Source organism: Strongylocentrotus purpuratus, unplaced genomic scaffold, assembly GCF_000002235.5.
Source record: "Strongylocentrotus purpuratus isolate Spur 01 unplaced genomic scaffold, Spur_5.0 spur5_scaffold_4, whole genome shotgun sequence".
NCBI classification, from domain to species: domain Eukaryota; kingdom Metazoa; phylum Echinodermata; class Echinoidea; order Camarodonta; family Strongylocentrotidae; genus Strongylocentrotus; species Strongylocentrotus purpuratus.
Window position 1 is genome coordinate 5,213,832 of NW_022145610.1, and position 18,351 is coordinate 5,232,182.

The 18,351-nt window shown below is 38.9% G+C and overlaps 1 protein-coding gene across 2 annotated transcripts in view; it reads left to right on the plus strand.

The window, feature by feature from the left end:
* Nucleotides 1-8,320: 8,320 nt before the first annotated feature.
* Nucleotides 8,321-18,351, plus strand: part of LOC574807 (influenza virus NS1A-binding protein homolog) — a 48,484-nt gene continuing 38,453 nt past the window's right edge. For both annotated transcript variants that reach the window (XR_004066357.1, XM_030997598.1), the window contains exon 1: nt 8,321-8,451. The gene's annotated coding sequence lies outside the window, so the exon portion shown is untranslated. The remainder of the gene's footprint in view (nt 8,452-18,351) is intronic.

Here is an 18,351-nt window from a genome sequence, read left to right on the forward strand (position 1 = left end):
TGTGTGCGTATGATACGTGCGTGCACTATACCCTTGTCAGTCGTCGTTCGTAACTGTGTCTGTAAAATGAGACTACAGCAGGCTGCAACGGACACAGCCTGAAACTGCCAGATCTAGACTCCGCCGAAGGCTTTAGGAAATGTGGTAAAGAGTCAGATAAAGAGTCTGTCCTTGCAGACTAACCAAGTTCATGGTGCAACCGGTGCATGAGTGCGCATATTCTAGCTCAGCTAGTGTTTTCAACCGGGATACGATAGTTTCTAGGTGTGCCGCCAGGGGCGTCGCTAGACCTTTTTCAGTTGGGGGGGGGGGGGGTGTAGAGGCCAACGATTACCGACAAAACTAGCCACCAATTACCGACAAAATTAAATGTCCCAATATCTACAAATTTAACCCTATAAACCCGGGGCCAAAGGTAAAAATTGTTTTTCCTATGGAATATCTATAGTAATTGCGAATGCGCAAATGATCATTTTCCTCGACGACATACATATACGAATTATTTCGTCAACTTAGTCAACATCAAAGCTATATATTTAAATGCAGGTGCGGAGCTAGGATCTTATTTTAGGGAGGGGCGGTAAGGAGCAAGCGAATCACTTAAAGAGCGCACGAAGCGTGGGAGCTTAGACGTTTCCTTAAATTATTAGGAAAAGAAGACGATTTATTGTACCGATCTCGACTGTTAATCCTTGTCTGAATGAAGTCCCCCCCCCCCTCCCGCGCAAAGCGCGAAAGCTTTGACGTTTCATTAAATTATTATAAATGTAGACGATTTGCTGTACCGTTCTCGATGTTAATCCTTGTCTGAATTCAGTTTCTCCCCCTCCCGCGCAAAGCGCGGAAGCTTGCCTTTGACGTTTCATTAAATTATGAGAAAAAGCAGACGATTCGGTGTTCTGTTCTCGACTCTTAATCCTTATCTGAATTCTATTTTGCCCCTCCCGCGCGAAGCGCGGAAGTTTTGGCGTTTCATTAAATTATTAGAAAGTAGACGATTCGTTGAACCGTGCTCGACTCTTAATCCTTGTCTGAATTCAGTTTCTCCCCCAAAGCGCGGAAGCTTTAGACGTTTCATAAATTATTATTATGAGAAAAAGCAGACGATTCGGTGTACTGTTCTCGACTCTTAATCCTTATCTGAATTCATCTTAATCCTTAATTATTGAGCTCTATTTATCTGAATTCAGTTCCCCCCTCTTGCGCGAAGTGCGGAAGCTTTGACGTTTCCTTAAATTATGAGAGCAGAAAGAAGACGATTCGTTGAACCGTTCTCGACTCGTCTAAATGAAGTTTTCCTCTCCCGCGCAAAGCGTTTCATCAAAATATAGAGAAAGGAAAACGATTCGTTGTACTGTTCTCGAATCTTATTCTTAATCCTTATCTGAATTCAGTTTTTTCCCCTCTACGCGAATTGCGGAAGCTTAGACGTTTCCTCAAATTATTAGAGAAAGAAAACGATTTGTTGTACCGTTCTCGACTCGTCTAAATGAAGCTTTCCCCACCCGCGCAAAGCGCGGAAATTTTGGCGTTTCATCAAAATATAGAGAAAGCAAGACGATTCGTCGTACCGTTGTTGACTCTTAATCCTTGTTTGAATTAGTTCCCCCGAAAATTTTAAACCTCTGATTTCTTTAGCTGATATTAAAGGTAAGTGAAACTTCAAGAAAATACAAGTATTGTAGTTGTAGTCACTCTCGAAGTCGTCACAGCGGATAAAAAGTCACAGTTCGTAGGGACAAAAACTTGTTGGCCGACCGACAATATACATCTCACCGACTTCAGACTTCTGCATTGATATAGTACACGAAGATCGAGCAAGAATACCGACACAGCTGACCCGACACAGCAACATATTTACCCATGTCTTTCTTGCTTCCTTGACGAGACGACTCCACCCACAGCCCCCCCCCCTCCTTTTTTTGTTTACTCCCACTCCTCCTTTCTCAGGCTCTTACCTCCCCTCTTTCCTCTCTTCACCCCCGTTTCTTTTGTTTCCCTTTTCTCTTTTTCTTTTTTTCCCCCTTTTCTTCCTTTTCTTTCTTTTCCTTTCTTTCCTCTTCTCCTCTTTTTCTTTTTTCTCTTTCTTTCTTTTCTTTTCTTTTTTTCCCTTTCTCTCTTTTCTTTTCCTTTTCTTTTTTCTTTTCTTTCCCTTTCCCTCTCTTTTTTTCCTTCCCCCTTTTCTCTGTTTTACCGACAATATCCTGAGTGGTGGAGGGGTGTCGCACCCCCACATCCCCCCCTTTGGCGACGCCCCTGTGTGCCGCACGAGAGAAATGGATTTAAACACCTATTTTTGGATCCAACATGAAATAAACGTCAATTTTGCCGGCAATTTTGTGAAGGCAAAATATCAGAAACGGCTATGTATTTTCATGAAGAAAAATATTTTAAAGACAGTTAATTGTCTTTTTCCTCGCTCGCTTCGTTTGCTCGCAACATTTAGAAATAGATTAATTTTAGGCAGTGAAGTACCTGAATACCCACATAGTAGGGATTTTTAGATTTGCGTGGACTGATACGTGTGACGTCCATTCAAGGCAGTGCATTAAAGGTACTATGTCCCATTTGCAGGCCCAAAAAATGAAAAAGTTAAATTCCAACTGCATTTGAAAGATAATACTAATTTAGAACTTCCCTAAAAAAGGTGGGGCTTGAAAATGTCTTCAAGTGGGAAAATAACGACTATTAGTTGTCAAATCGACATTAGGGCTATAGAGCCCAAAAGTAATAGTCTTGATTTTCAGACAATTGTACCGAATGGTCATACGTTTTATGCTGCGCAAAGATTCAATCAGTTTAATCTTGGCCATCACAAGAAGTGGGTTATTGACCGGATGTAGACAAATGCTCATGTACCCTTTACAACTCTTTTCATGTATGTTATTACCAAAGAAGAAAAAAGCCAGTCGGTCACTCAATAGTGTCTGACAGTGAAGTCTAGCAAGTAAACGGGTTTCCTTGCATAATTTGAATATGAGGACACTGCTAACGTTTAAATTTCACAGATGGGACATACATGACATATTCATAATTCCTGCAAAGTTCTACAGCATTTGAGGTTGGCTGCAAAAGGGACATAGTACCTTTAAAAGGACGTCGATCGTAGCAATCCACGTTGTCGTTGTGCAAATCTAAAAGTCCATGTTAATACTAGTCAACGAGGTGCCAGAATATCTCTTTTGACAGCGAGGTGCCCGAATATCGTCACATTCTGGCAGCAAGGTGCCTGAATATATCTCATATTGTTGTTATATTGTTCGCTTCTTGCACTCGCTCAATTAACAGGATGATTCTGGACAACGAAATACCCAAATGTCCTTCATTCATCGATCGAGTTGACTGAAATCAGTGGCGTAATCAGTAGAAACTATTAGGGAGTCAAAACAAAATCCGCATCACCACCAATGAGCATAAAGCAGGGGCGGCGGTGCGTCTTCCAAAATAAGGGGGTCACAAATAAAAAATAAAAAAGGGCACTTTCTGGAGAAAAAAAATGACACCTATACAAAAGGGAAAATATTGTGTATACACTACCAGGGGTGACAACAATATTTGTTTTCTTTGGAGAATCATGAAAGCCAAAATTGGCTAGATGAGAATGATCCCCAAATAAATACTTAGCATAAATAAGATACGAACTTATTTCATATTAAAAAAAAAACATATTAAATACATACACAACAACAGAGGACAGAGGAAAGATAAAGATAACATGGTAAAGACAGTTACCGGAAGATAAGGAAGAGAGAGAAGATAAGAAGAAGTTACAACTTGAATATTAATTTTCGAGCGAGCGTAGCGAGCGAGCAAAAATTGAAAGATATGTGAGGTCTCAGTGCGAAAATTACATAAAGAAGACAAAAAATAAACCCTGATGAGTATTAAGCACAATCTAATGAAGAAAGACTGAAAAATTCTTTGATAAGTAACATAATAACTTTTACAAATGCGACCGAGCGTAGTGAGCGAATTTTAGGGGAAATGATAGAAAAAGGGGCTCTTAGTTGCCTTGAATTAGGGGTGCATGTTATGAAGAAAGGAAAAGTAGACACAAAGGGAAAAGGACAGTCATTAGAAGAACAAAATGTGCTCGTGTCAAAGTAAAAAGGGCAATTATCAGAGGTGAAAATGGCACTTCTTGCACCTTAAATGGACACTCAACAGAATTTTTTTAAAGGCACTTGTGAGAATGGAAATAAGGAATCTGTTGAAGGAAAAGGGCACCTATCAGATTTTAATAGGTTCATTTATCTGATGTGAAAAGGGTTCGAAAGGGGGGGGGGGGGCTCATATAAAAGGGAAAATGAAAAGGGACACGTATCGGAAGGAAACATGGTGCTTATTAGAACGCCGAAGGAAAAGGGGCAAGTGTCTAAATACTAGGAGCACTTATCAGAGGTGAAAAATGGCATTTAAGAGAAAGGAAAAGGGTTCTTATTACGAAGGAAAAAGTTCACTTATTGAAAAGGAAAAAGAGCACGAGTCAATGTAAGGGGTCAAGGGGCATTTGTTTTATGTAAAAATGAGCACTTTGGGGGAGCCTGAAAAGTGCCCCCGCCCTCACCAGGAGTGCCGATTGTGGCGTAATGGGCAAAAGTGAGGGAAAAATCCGGAAAATCATGTCGTTTCAGCACGATTGTAAATTACTGGTATTGAATTAGAAATAAACCATGTTTTAATAATGTATGTGGGAGTCGACTCCCCCCCCCCCCCCCCCATCAGAACGAAAGTGACTGAAATATGTATTTTGTCAACTTATTTAGAGCGTTTCTGACAAAATATAGTTTTTAGAAAGAGACGGGCCCCCACCCCTGGCAATAACAAAGAGGTTTTAAAAAGATGGTTACCACAAATTTAGCTAAAACGATTTTATTTTTAGTGAATAGGGGAATTCGGTCACAGGAAACTTTACCGCAGACCAATGCATGCATCTCTTAGTACGTTCAATATTATTAGCGAATCCAAAAGCATATATATATATTTTTTTTAATTAACTGAAACAAAATTGATTGACGCAATCAAGAAACTTCTTTTGCTGAGTGTGAGAATTGAGATATGTTGTTATAGGCCTGTATTTTGAAAACTTGAGGAGCTACTTTAAGAAGCTCTGATTCAATCGGAAGGAAATACTGACCCACGCTCAAGACAAATATAGTATAATCTTTACGAACCGCCGGGGTCACGTGTGGCTGCAGGGGCGGATTTAGTCCGACATTCATGAAACTATCATTATTATGCTTTTTTGTGTTCCTTTTTATTTGAAAAGAAAAGGGGAAAAATTGTAAATAGCGTTACAAGTAATTTGATTAATTTTCATCCCTATATTGTATTTCAAAAGAGACAAACAGTAGTATGTTAATTTGTATCATTCCCGGTTATTGGTATATATATATATATATACCTTAACACTTTACACCCAATTATCTATGTTACACTATCATTTTGAAATTCGTTATCCAATGTATAAACAAATTGAGAATGATCCTATGTTTGGATTGAAATCGATACAATTTGAATTTGCAACCATGTACCCAGTGGCGGATTCAGGGGGGGGGGGGCGGGGCCCCACCCCTGCCAAAAAAAAGTAGAAAAAAAGATCATCTTTTTTCTACTTTTTTCATGGTAATCACAATTTTATCTTGAAAAAAAAAGACGGGCTCCCACCCCTTGCAAAAAATAAGTTTAATTGTTTTTTAGAGCTCACTACACCCCCACGCTTAAGTGCCGCTTAATGTTTTTCTCACGAATTGCCCCCCCCCCCCTCCCTCGCCGCCGGTTATGCCCGAATTTTAATATTCGGGCAGCGGGATGCCTGAACAGTCTCATAATATACAGGTAAGAGGTCCGTTATATTCGTTTCTTTATATTCGTGAGTTTTGTGTACACAGTGCCCTCAAGTACACCCAAAAGTGCCCCTTGTTTACATAAAAAAGTGCACACTTTTACTTTGAAATGTGCCCCTTTTCCTTCGTAAGAAGTGCAATACCAATTTTGATAATTACCCCCTTTCACCTCTGATAAGTGCCCTTTTTTATTTTGACACGTGCCCATTTTCATTATAATAAGCCCCCTTTTTTCTTGTGATAAGTTCTTCCGATTTCTTTCGATAATAAAAGCCTTTCCCCTACTCATAAATGCCCCTTTTCACCTTTTATAAATGCCCCCTTTCCTTTGCAATAAGTGTCACTTTTCCATTCCAATAAATGCCTCTTTTCTCTGGTGGGGGCCTCTTTTCAGGGGCGTTCATAGAGCCGCCATGTTTTCAAGTACACTCAACGTGCCCCTTGTTTACATAGAAAAGGGGCCCCATTTTACTTTAAAATATCCCCCTTTTCCTTTGTAAGAGGTGTGCTACCCGTCGTAATAAGTGCCCCTTTTCACATGTTGTAAGTGCCCCATTTTTTAATTTTTTTTTATACGTACCCATTTTCATTTCTAGTTATCCCCCTTTTATAAGTGCTCCAAATATTTTCGTTCATAAAAGACCTTCCCTTATTCATAAATGCTCCCTGTTCACCTTTTATAAATGCTCCTGTTGAAATCTGATTGCTGCCCCTTTTCCTTCGACAAGTGCCCCTATTCCATTCTCATATATGTCTTTATTCATCACTGGTGGGAAGAACCTCTGATAAATGCCCTTTTTTTACTTCCACGTGCTCCTTGTTTATTTGAATAGTGTTTTTTGCCTTTTGATGCCCCTTTTTTCTTTTCCCGTAAAATGCGACCCTATTTTAAAGCGACTTAGAGCAACTTTTTATTGAAAGCTCGCTCGCTACCCTCGCTTGGTTTAAATTTGATATACTCATGTTAATTACAAAACGTCTATTCATTCTTTCATAATTAGATTGTTCTTAAAACCCATCAGGATTATTTACCCGGTGTCCTCTTGATAAGATGCAATTTTTCGCACTGCGACCTCAAAAATTAATATTCAGATCTTCCCATCCAATTGCAAATCATGAAGCTTATGCGGTATCTGGACCATGAATAAAGAAAAACATATATTCAAAGGGGAAGGGCCACAAATGGAAAAGGGGCACTTGTCAAAGTAAAACGGGTTCCTATCAGATTTGAATAGGGGGAATTATCAGAGGTGAACGGGGAGGGGAGGGTACTTCTCGCACCTAAAAAGGGGCACTCACAAGAGATGAAATGGGGCAATTATTAGAAAGGAAAAGGGGGCACGTGTCATAATAAAAGAGGTCACTTATCAGAGGTGAAAAGGGGCACTTATTGGAAGTGGGAGGAGCACTTCTCACATTAAGAGGGTAACAGATTTGAATAGGGGCAACTATCAGAGGTATTAAGGGGCACGGACGCCTATAATACACGTACATTTATTTACAAAAATGGGGGGGGGGGGGGCACTGTGCAATCCCTGCCCCCGGGAGCGCCGCCTCTGTCCTCCACATTTTGATGTTGTGCCCCGGTTCTGCATATTAGGCCCAAAACTGCAAACTTGAAGTCACGGTTTTGATGCGCCATCCTTTCCTGCATACTGTCATGTTTTTGGTTTCGATCTAATTCCTGTGAGAAACGCTCTAATACTGGCTGATTCTCTCTATGCTGAAATTATGCTAATTCTACACTAGCGCCATCTACTGGTTGCAGTACAAAAGGTTTTAATGATGTGAGGATGCTCGATTGCATCATAGACCTACCACCACTGACCTCTAATGATTACATTCGTCCAAAATATTTCTTTGTATCTTATTCCATGAAGAAGCCATGATGTCCGACCATCACCGCCCCAACCATTAAACAGTCTCAATATCTACTAAGCAAGTCGGAAAATAATCTGGAATTTGTGTGTGTGTGTGTTTTTTTGTGGGGGGGGGGGGCGTTTCAAGTTTGTAACTCTAAGGTAGATCTAGACTAGTTAATGTTATTAATATTGTTTACGTCAACGAAATAAATGTACTTTGCTCCCGACTTTTCTGAACTTTTTTCTCGAGAAAGATCAAGACACAAACTAGGCGCATGCCTACTTGTTTATTCGTTAAGAAACTGAGGTTTTGGGGGTAAACTATTTCGAGGTATTTGTTTATGAATATTCATAGGTCAATCAGAAAGAGTATAAATTCGTAGTGATTTTGTTAACAATTTTGGTTTGAAATAATTCATCAAAGAAAATTTGAAAAAAATATTATATATTAAATATAAATAAATATTATCAATATATAATATTTGATATTCAAAGTAAATAATATTTACAAAAAAAGAAAAAATGGATTAATTATTAATATTGGCAACCTGGTCTGAGCCTTCAATTATGTATTCATCTATACTGCACGATTTCGCGCTCGTTTTCATGCTAGCTGCTGCACTGCACTACACATGTTTACGTGCAGCAACCGCGCCAAACCACGCGAATCAATCGTGCACATATTCCCTGTAATAGATGGATGAGGCTATAGTCATAAAAGTCTATTTTATTTTTAGACAGAGGTAAGAGAACAGAATTATTTGTTTTCAATTATGTAAGTAAATCTTGATGTATTAAATGATATGTTTCCATAAAATATTAGTTCTGATTAGTGACAAAAATGATCTCGAACTTGATTTGATGTGCATGTTTTCCGTCTCGTCTCGCTCTCTATTTCGTGTGCATACATCGCGCGTCGCCATGTATCATGTGTATGTTTAGTTTGTATGTGTGCAGTAGAGTAGGCCTAGATTCGCTTATAACAGTTGACATGATGTTTGAGTTGAGCTGAGTGAAATGAATAGGAAGCCTCACCCCAAGAAATAACTTTACTTAGAATCTTTTCTGATTTTCATTTTGTTCTTGCCCATTAATCTACAAGTACAACGATTTCCCACCAAACTAGGCAAAGCTGTGTGTACAAATGAGAGAGAGACATGATTGATATTGATAAAGCAAGAATATTGTACTTGTAGAGTCTGTTATTTCTAGATTTACAGACAGTTTCTCAGCACGAAATCACATCACATGGGCATCGCCATTTTCTTGATTCATGTATATAATAATATGAAGTCGTTCACCAAGTAAATGTATTCAAATGTATGGATGCTTCCTTCCCAGGTGTGTGTGGTGATGAAGCATTTCATTCACCTGCCATTAATGTACAGTACCAAGGGCGTCGATCCGAGCTTGAGCATGGGAGGCACACAATAACTTTTTTTTTTTGCCCGATTCGTCAGGAAATATTTAGCTGCGAATTAGCCAGCCAGTAAATAAGCAGGGGGCTGGGGTTAAAAGCACAATTAGATTTTTTTTTTCTTCTCCCCAATTCTTGAGGAATTATTTAGCGGCGAATCAGCCAGCCAGTGAATAGCGAGCTTTCGATTTTAGGCACCCGATGTCGGCTACTACGCGTGACGTCATATTTATCCCCTGCGCATGCGTGAGCTTCTGGGCCCACGTTCCCTTCCAAATCACGCGACGGGAGTCGGGGGTAATTTCCGTGAATCCCCGTCGTCGTGAAAACGTCAACGTGAGTGTAGTTTCATCACAGGTTCTTTTATGTTATTCTTTGTTTTTACTATTCTATTATTTCCTCTTGCTATCACCTTTTCTTATGTTATTCTTCGTTTAATCATTCTATCACTTTCTCTTTCTGTCTTTCCTTATGTTATTCTTTGTTTCTTCCTTCTATCACCTTCTATTATGCTATTCTTTGTTTTTTATCATTCTATCACTTTCTGTCTTTCCTTATGTTATTCTTTGTTTCTTCCTTCTATCACCTTCTCTTATGTTATTCTTTGTTTTATCATTCTATCACTTCCCCTTTCTATCTTACCTCATGTTATTCTTTGTTACTTCCTTTTTTCACTTTCTTTTATGTTATTCTTTGTTTTTATCATTCTATCACTTCCTCTTTCTATCTTGTACCTTATGTTATTCTTTGTTTTTTTAATGATTCAAGCACTTTCTCTTTTTTTAAAATGTTATTCTTTGTTTCTTCCTTCTATTACCTTCTCTTATGTTATTCTTTGTTTTTATTATTTCCTCTTCCTATCCTTTGTTTATTCTTCTGTCATCTTTTCTATGTTGTTTTCTAAAATCATTTTAATTTCTATTTCTGTCATCGTCATGTTATTCTTCGTATCAGATTTTCGCACACTGTGCATTTATCACCTGATCTCAAAAATTGGTCACGTGACCGACGAAAGCACGTTTGTGAAAAATAGTAAGCACTGCCGCGAAGGGAACGGATGTGAGCTGCGCGACGTCTCCATGCTCCAGTACCTCGTAGTAGCCGACGTCGGGTGCCTAAATCGAAAGCTCGCTAATAAGGGGGGGGGGGAAGGGGGTATGAGACCCTATTTTTTTTGGGGGGGGGGGTTGGCCAATTCGTGAGATTTTGTGTACAAAATCGTTGCTCCCTGGTGGTCCCTCTTCCTTTCTGACAAAACATGAGGGGGACATTTGATATGATGTCCCCCTTAGGATAGGAAAAATCGTGGTGGGGGGGGGGGGGGGGACATGTCCCCCTGGCCCCCCCCCCCACGATTTACCAACTCTGAATTTTGAACCTTCATGTCACAATTTATGACCCCAACTCGATGGAATGACCCATATATACAATGAGACAAAAAAAATCATATTAACCTGAGCCATTAGGATCGCTGTGTGTTCATCTTCCGGCATCCGACGTCTGTCGACCGTGAACTTTTTACATTTTCAACTTCTTCTCCAAGATGCATTGCCAAATTTTAACCAAACTTGATGAGAATCATCCTTAGGCAAGGAAGATCTGAAGTTGTTCAAATAGGGGATGTACCCACAAGGGGGGCCTGGAGGCAGTAAGTGCACATTTTCTTTTTCTGGAAAACCCTTAGCTGGATTCTTATCAAAATTTGTAGGGATCATCTAAAGTTGTTCAAATGTGGCATATGCCCCCAAGGGGGGGGGGGGGGCTTAGGGGCAGCATCCCCTTAACTGTCCCTATGGCAATAATTATACATATTTTTTCTTTTTCTTCAAAATGTATGTCTAGATTTTCACTAAACCTACTTGATACTAGGAAGCATTCCTCAGTAGGTCTAAGTCGGTACAGTCGGTCACACCGAATCCCGACCGTCGCTGTCGGGTCCCGGTTTCGTTTTTCGGAAACCGAAAATATTGAAATATGTAAGAAATTGCAGTATTGCACAGCACTAAAATTATTCCATCTTAAAACTCTTTGAGTATTTAATTATCACCAATCATTTTCTAGCTCATCCTGAATCAATCCGAACTGTCGATAAAAATATGGGTTGCAAAGCAGTTCGCGGCATGGGATTGTCGTTGCCAGCTCAGCTAGCTACAGTACTAGCCGGCCAGGCCGGGTCTCGGCAGGATGAATAAAATATTAATGTTATCATGATAAAACGGCTTTCTAAAAAGTTACTCCTCGAATATCACAATTTCTGTGGCATTTCTTGAACGACTATTGAATTCTTTGTCCAAATTTTGTATCTGATTACCGGTATGGTAATTTTGAGCAGTAGTTTTCTTTCCAATTGCTTTGAATGATTTCTTGTAACGATCACATATATTTGTTTGGGTTCGTCTCTGCACGCATTATAGCCAATGAAGTGAACTTCGCATTCTTTCTGTGATTAGTCTGAACTTGCCTTGCAACAGCTATCAGTATCGAAACTTGTGATTACTAGGTGATTACCAAGTAAATTTTCAGCATTTTAAAAGAAAAAATAAGAGGAAAATATTAATTTTTTCTATTTATTCAATCAGTATGTTGTAAAGAGGAATTTTATTGAAAGCCGTTTTATTATTCTTACATTAATATTTTTTGACACGATTTATTCATCCTACATGAATCAAAATGGCGGCTCGAACGTTGTCTTTCTATTTTTGCCCGATTTTTAAAACTTTTAGAGGCATGATAACGGCACTAAACATCGCCAATCATGGATGAAAATAATGTCAAATGGGAGAAAATAGCCAAGGTACGCATGTGTTGATTTATTTGATTGATAAAAAAGGTCACTTTTAAGGGACATACTGATGACATGCGCTATTCATAGAGGCAAGTGACAGATCCTGCTAGCTGATTTCGGGACACCAGGTCCCGATCGTTGCAAGGCCGTCGGGACCCGGTTTATAAAAGTCCCAACATGACTCACGCCTATTTCTCAGGCAGGGGGATATTAAATAGTTCTGAAGGGCTCCTAATCCATCCAGGGGAGGGGGCTTGGGAGTAGCCCCCCCCCCCCCCTCCGGTGCCCCTGTCGCTTTTATTATGTGATCTGCTACATGGCATTAATATAAGGATTACCTGTTGATTTCTTCTGAATGATTGCTTAATGCCAAAATCTTACGAGGCTGATTCCTTATATTCTGGAATAGCAATCTCTTTGGGATGTGATTGTCCCTATGTGACGTCATATGTACACCATTTTGTAAAATCATATTATCTTCAATATGAAACTTCTTCAAGATGAAATGAACAATGGATCAATGTTCATTTCTGCATCAAACTTGATATGCATGAACTTTAGGTCATGTGTTACCCTACTGTTACTACTATGCATGACTGCCCTCTAATGTACCTGTATGCATTCATCAAAGTTTGAATATGCTCCAAATGCTCAACTTCAAAGTTTTTTTATTTTTCAGGTCATTACAACAATTTTTCAAAATTATGTACTGCCTTAATGAATGCTAAAAATTAGATTTTTCTTGTATTTGGATTCCTTATAAGAATGCAATTTTTTAAAAGTCATTTCCCTTCAATATCCACCATCCAAACAGCAATGTAAGCATGCCAAACTTTAAATGCACAAACACGCTAATCTTGAAAAAATTGTTCCATGGATTTGAATCTAGGATATCTCTTCAAAATGCCTGGAACCTTCATTTTTCATTTCATATTCTGATAGATCATGAAGTGTGTATATAATGTTACTTCAAGATGTTGATATGGATTATGGCTACCGGTAAACTTTGTAAGAATCATTTTTATGTGAAAAAGACCTTAATTTTTATGCCTCCGTTACGAAGTAGCCGGAGGCATTATGTTTTCGGGTTGTCCGTCCGTCCGTACGTAATGTACGTCCGTACGTACGTACGTCCGTACGTACGTACGTCCGTCCGTCCGTACGTCCCGTTCTCGTGATCGCGTTATCTGAAGAACCGATTGATGGATTCCTGCCAAACTTTGGTCATGTATGTATCTTGCAGAGCCGATGAACTGATTAGATTTTGGGGTCACGAGGTCAAAGGTCAAAGGTCACAGGGCTCATTATGTATGCAAAAACAGCTCGTGATCGCGTTATCTCAAGAACCGATTGATGGATTCCTGCCAAACATTGGTCATGTATGTATCTTGCAGAGCCGATGAACTGATTAGATTTTGGGGTCACGAGGTCAAAGGTCAAAGGTCACATGGCTCATTATGTATGCAAAAACAGCTCGTGATCGCGTTATCTCAAGAACCAATTGATGGATTCCTGCCAAACTTACGTCATGTATGTTACTTGCAGAGCCGATGAACTGATTAGATTTTGGGGTCTTGGTCAAGGTCAAAGGTCATGCGGCTCATTATGTATGCAAAAAATAACTTGTGATCGCATTATCATTAGAACAGATTGATGGATTCCTGCCAAACTTAGATCATGTATGTATCTTGCAGAGCCAATGAACTGAGTAGATTCTTGGGTCATGAGGTCAAAGGTCAAATGTCATGGGCTCATTATGTATGCAAAAATAGCTTGTGAACACATTCTCATTAGAACTGACAGATGGATTACTATTTAACTCAGGACATCTTGCAGAGCCAATGAACTGAGTACATTTTAGGGTCATGAGGTCAAAGATCAAAGGGTCATATATGTATATGAGAAATTGCTTTTTGGTTTGTAAACTTGCTCTATGACGGAGGCATCATTTTCGACTGCGCGCAGTCGAAGTTCCATCTAGTTTTTAATGGGATACCTCCCCCTGCAGGGGACTTGGGAGCAGCACCCCTAAATCACCCTACTGTTCCAATAAATCCGCTGTTCCTGGAGCAAAGGGGATGGGACCTAGGTCCCTTAATATTGCAAGGCCCCTACTTTCATCAGCTCAGTTGAGCTTAAGGGCAGCAGACCTCCTGTTCAATAGTATTATGGTGTTCTTGGCCATTATGTTATCTTTATGAATGCCACACCCCCAAATTTGATTGAACACATGCGACAAGAAAAACGACACTGCTTCAAATCAAAGATCAAAAGTAAAGTAGTATTATTGAAGACTGAGTCTGTGCTAGCAATTTCCTTCTCCATTTCCTGGCAATGCCAATCTCCTCCATCCCATGCCACCTTTACCTTGAAAAACCTCCGACATTCTGGGAGATAACGGCGAGTCGGCGGCGAGGCAGCATCTGCTGCTAGTGTTGCGTGATGCTATCCCATGGGGAGAATGCAGCCGTTTTTTCTGCCAGAATAAACAACTCCATAGGTCACATCCCAGCAGTTTATTGAGCTATCGGCCTGATGAATAGTAAAGATGCCAGATGCCCGATTGACTGACATTGTCATCTGATTATTGGAGATGGGTTATGACTATCGAGGGATAACATTCTTATCTATGCGTTCATACTGTACCAGTCATACCTCTGTCCAGACGGCTCTGAGCTCGTTTCATGAAATTATTATTAATATCAAATGCTTAAATTCTGTGACAAATCAGAAGTAATGAATTCAAAGTAAAATGTTTTTTGCTCAAGTCGAATACATTTTTAGACACAAAACTATGCAAAACATGTGTTCTTTACTCTTTCTAAATCAAATTGGTTTTGCGTTACCGGCATATCTGATTTATGCAGGGTTAAATGTAATTTGTCGTCATTTTGGAGGATACATGTCTGTTACCAACCAGGAAATCAAAGAAAGCTTGAAAACATGATTATGGATCTCTTTCCACATGAAGGATATTTGAGTCAGAAGGACATATAGATATATTTGAGAGGTATGGCTGTTTCTAGGCTCAAGAGGACATTACGATCATTCAGGAATTGCGCACACACTTCACTGTATGTTATCCGCGCTTGCACAAAGAAAAAATTTACACGTAAACCGATGAGGATTTCAGCAAAATTTAACTATGCGGCCTGTTGCCCAGGGCAACGGGCATCTTTCTCATCAACTATTGCCCTTTATCCAGGTAACGGGCAATTGTTGGTTTCTTTACGGGCATGGTTAAAATCACAACTCCAATTTTGACCAATCAGATGACTAGATTTTAATCAAAATACTAAAGAGAGGTATATACTATATAATAAATAATCTTTCTAATGGCGGGTTAACATCCCTCTGGCTCTCAACTGCATTATCAGTTGTTTGGGTTTTTATTCATTACTGTAAGATGGATGTACACTGCTTGACTAATGTCCATCTCTGTAGATATCAACTGATGAGAATCAGAAGGGACTTTATGTCCTTCTGGCTTTTCACAAATGAAATGAACTTCTTTGATAGATTATCAATCCTGAGGGATGTTATTAGTTTTCACAAGATGGGTATACACCTGTACATGTATCACCGAATCAATGTCTGTCCAGGGCTGACTCTGATATCGTGTTTTGTATATTAAATTATTTGAATAGAAAAGTGTGAAATTTAATAACTGGGTGTCATGTGTGAACATGCCCTTGGGCTTTCCTACTCAACGCCCTTCTGCTCATTCTTGTCTAGGAAAGTGTAATCGATGATATCCATGTATTCACCAATTTTTTTGGCAGTAATCTTGACTTTTTTCCTTTCATTGCAGACTGAACATGTACATGTACATGTCAGTATTTATTAGTTTTTAGCTCGTCAGTCTGTAGCTGTGTTTTTCTTTTTTTTTAAAGCTATGAAACACTGGAAAATACAAATAATTGTTGCCAGTTTGAGGAAAAAATCTTTTCATTTAGTCCTGTGGAGTCCTTTGTAACCTCTTTGTAGGAAGAAATTCAAGATACTCATTAAAATAAAGCACTTCATGACACTTGATCATGTGTATCGGTGTTCTCCTGTGTTATGTAGGACATTGTAAATGATAGGTGTATACAAGGTGCTTTTGGAATTGATGTAATGCTACGGTCACAAAGGTTCGTACGAACGATAATTTCATACAAATCTCCGTTTTTCCATTGTCTTCCCAAATTTCAATTGTTGTTTGTAAAATCATTTGTACAGCATACTTTGTAGCAGTTCGTAATGGCATTTGTGACCGAGGCTTAAGAGATCTAGAGTGAGAAAGAGAGAGAGACAGAGACAAAGTAAATCTCTTCTTTGGGCTCTACCCATCTTCCCCATGCTTACATGTAGTCAAAGAAAAAGATTTAGAATTATATGCCTGTGAGTTAAAAATAGATGTAATGTATTTTAATGAGACAGATTCTGAGAGCAGAGGCCATTTCCTTATAGTCAGTAAACAACTTCTTGCTAAAATCGTCAAATAATAAGCTTCTTATATGAAGCCTTGCCTTAACCCCTTGACTACTGAGTTCTCTCATTGCCATAAACCTAGTACAGTATGTACTCAATTTATTCATATATACTGGGATACTGATAACCATCTGCTTGACGTTGTAACATTCTGTTTCAGTCTATTTTTGTTCTTAAAAAAAAATTAAAGATAAAGGTGAGTTCTGGTAATGCGATTGCATTGTGAAAGAAAAGGTGTGGAATGGATCAGAAACAGTTGATCATGTAGCATGTACAGTAAGTATTGATGTGCACTGCAAGGTTCTGGAGTCATCAAAATCATAATAAATTTGGCTTAGTTTTGGTAAAGTAACAAGCACTGTACACAGAAAGCTATATATGGGACAACACACATGGTGTCGGGCTTGTACTAGTACTAGCTTGATTTCCTTGTCTTTCTATGCTCATTACTCGGCCAGTATACATTTTCTTCCAAAATTGTTTGGCACATGTCATTTATTTGTTATCTTGAACATTCAGTGTAAGTTTCGTTTGATTCTGTGAGAATTAATTTTCTTTTTTTTTTACCAGAACTGGAGTTTTTCTTTAACTGTCGAATGTAGTTTACTTTCCATAGTTGGAGTTTCTCCTCAATTATTGCACTTGTGTTAGACTGCACATGTACATTACATGTAGATGTAATATCTCCCACATGTACATTAGTCATGCATTCAAATGGCTTAAATTATATTTCAAACACTCATGTATGTATAAAGTGAAGTCACTACAATTCTATGTAGAACTGTACTAACTGATACACTTAATCAATAAATGTGAATAAAGCCTTTACACAGCAGAGCATGCACTATCATTCTTGAATTCTGGTTGGTATTGCTCCGAATTGGCAGCATCCACCAGTCTTCTGACGACGATGACGCAAACAAGAAGGTCATGTGACAATCACATGCACAGTTTGCCAGTCGACTACGTTGAAATCAGATTCAAGGTGATGGCTAAAATAGGAGATGCTGTCTGTGACTGGGGTGCATCATAAAGAGGGAGGGATGCACTGCATGTCAGATGCCTACTATGCACCTAAAAGGAGCCAGCATAAAGACTCTAAATTGTGTGAGCACTACATTTGTGTGAGCACTTTATTTGTATACTTAGAACCTGTGAGTGATTTTAACAGCGATTGATAGATGAACATCATCTCCTCTTGTTCGGGGGTTGGGGATGTTATTGAAACATCCATATTGTATACATATGTACACAAGTATAATCATTTTTTTAGCCCCCTTTCCCTCTCCTTTCTTGAATTGGTTTTTGATGTTTGTTTTCTTTTTTAAAATCAATATTTCTTTTGTTAATTTAACTAGTGGAAGGAAAGTTTGAGAATAATCCTTTATATTGGCGTCTCTAACAAACTCATTCTCAAATACAGATTCACCGAACAAGTAACAAGGAGAGTTTGTTAATACATACTACATGTATGTGCATAGCAACCCCCTTCCTATCAAACATCATGTGCACATAAAGAATAGAAAATTTATTACGATTGGGGAATCAATATTGAAAGGAATGGGGGTGGGGGGGGGGTGGGTTTACCATCTTCCTATGGGTAGATTATCCCAGGAATGACCTGCTCAGGCTAACTAAGGCCTGTTCGAGTGTGGGCTTTATCATCTCTTTAAAAGTGATTATGCTTTTACAGATTTTGTCCTTAAAAAGTCCAAAGGAGCTAGGTCCTAAAGCAATGGTTCCAATACCGATATATATATATTTATTTATTTATTTATTTATTTATTTTATTTATTTATTTATTTTTTTTTGGGGGGGGTCATACGGTTAGTTTAAATATAACTTACCATTTGAATTAACAGCCCCCCCCCTTCTACGAAAAAGGAACATTTGCTTATGTTGAGATACTGTGGTTAGCCAAGGGCAGGTAGATCAATAGGCCTGTCCTCATCAGCTCGAGATTTCCAA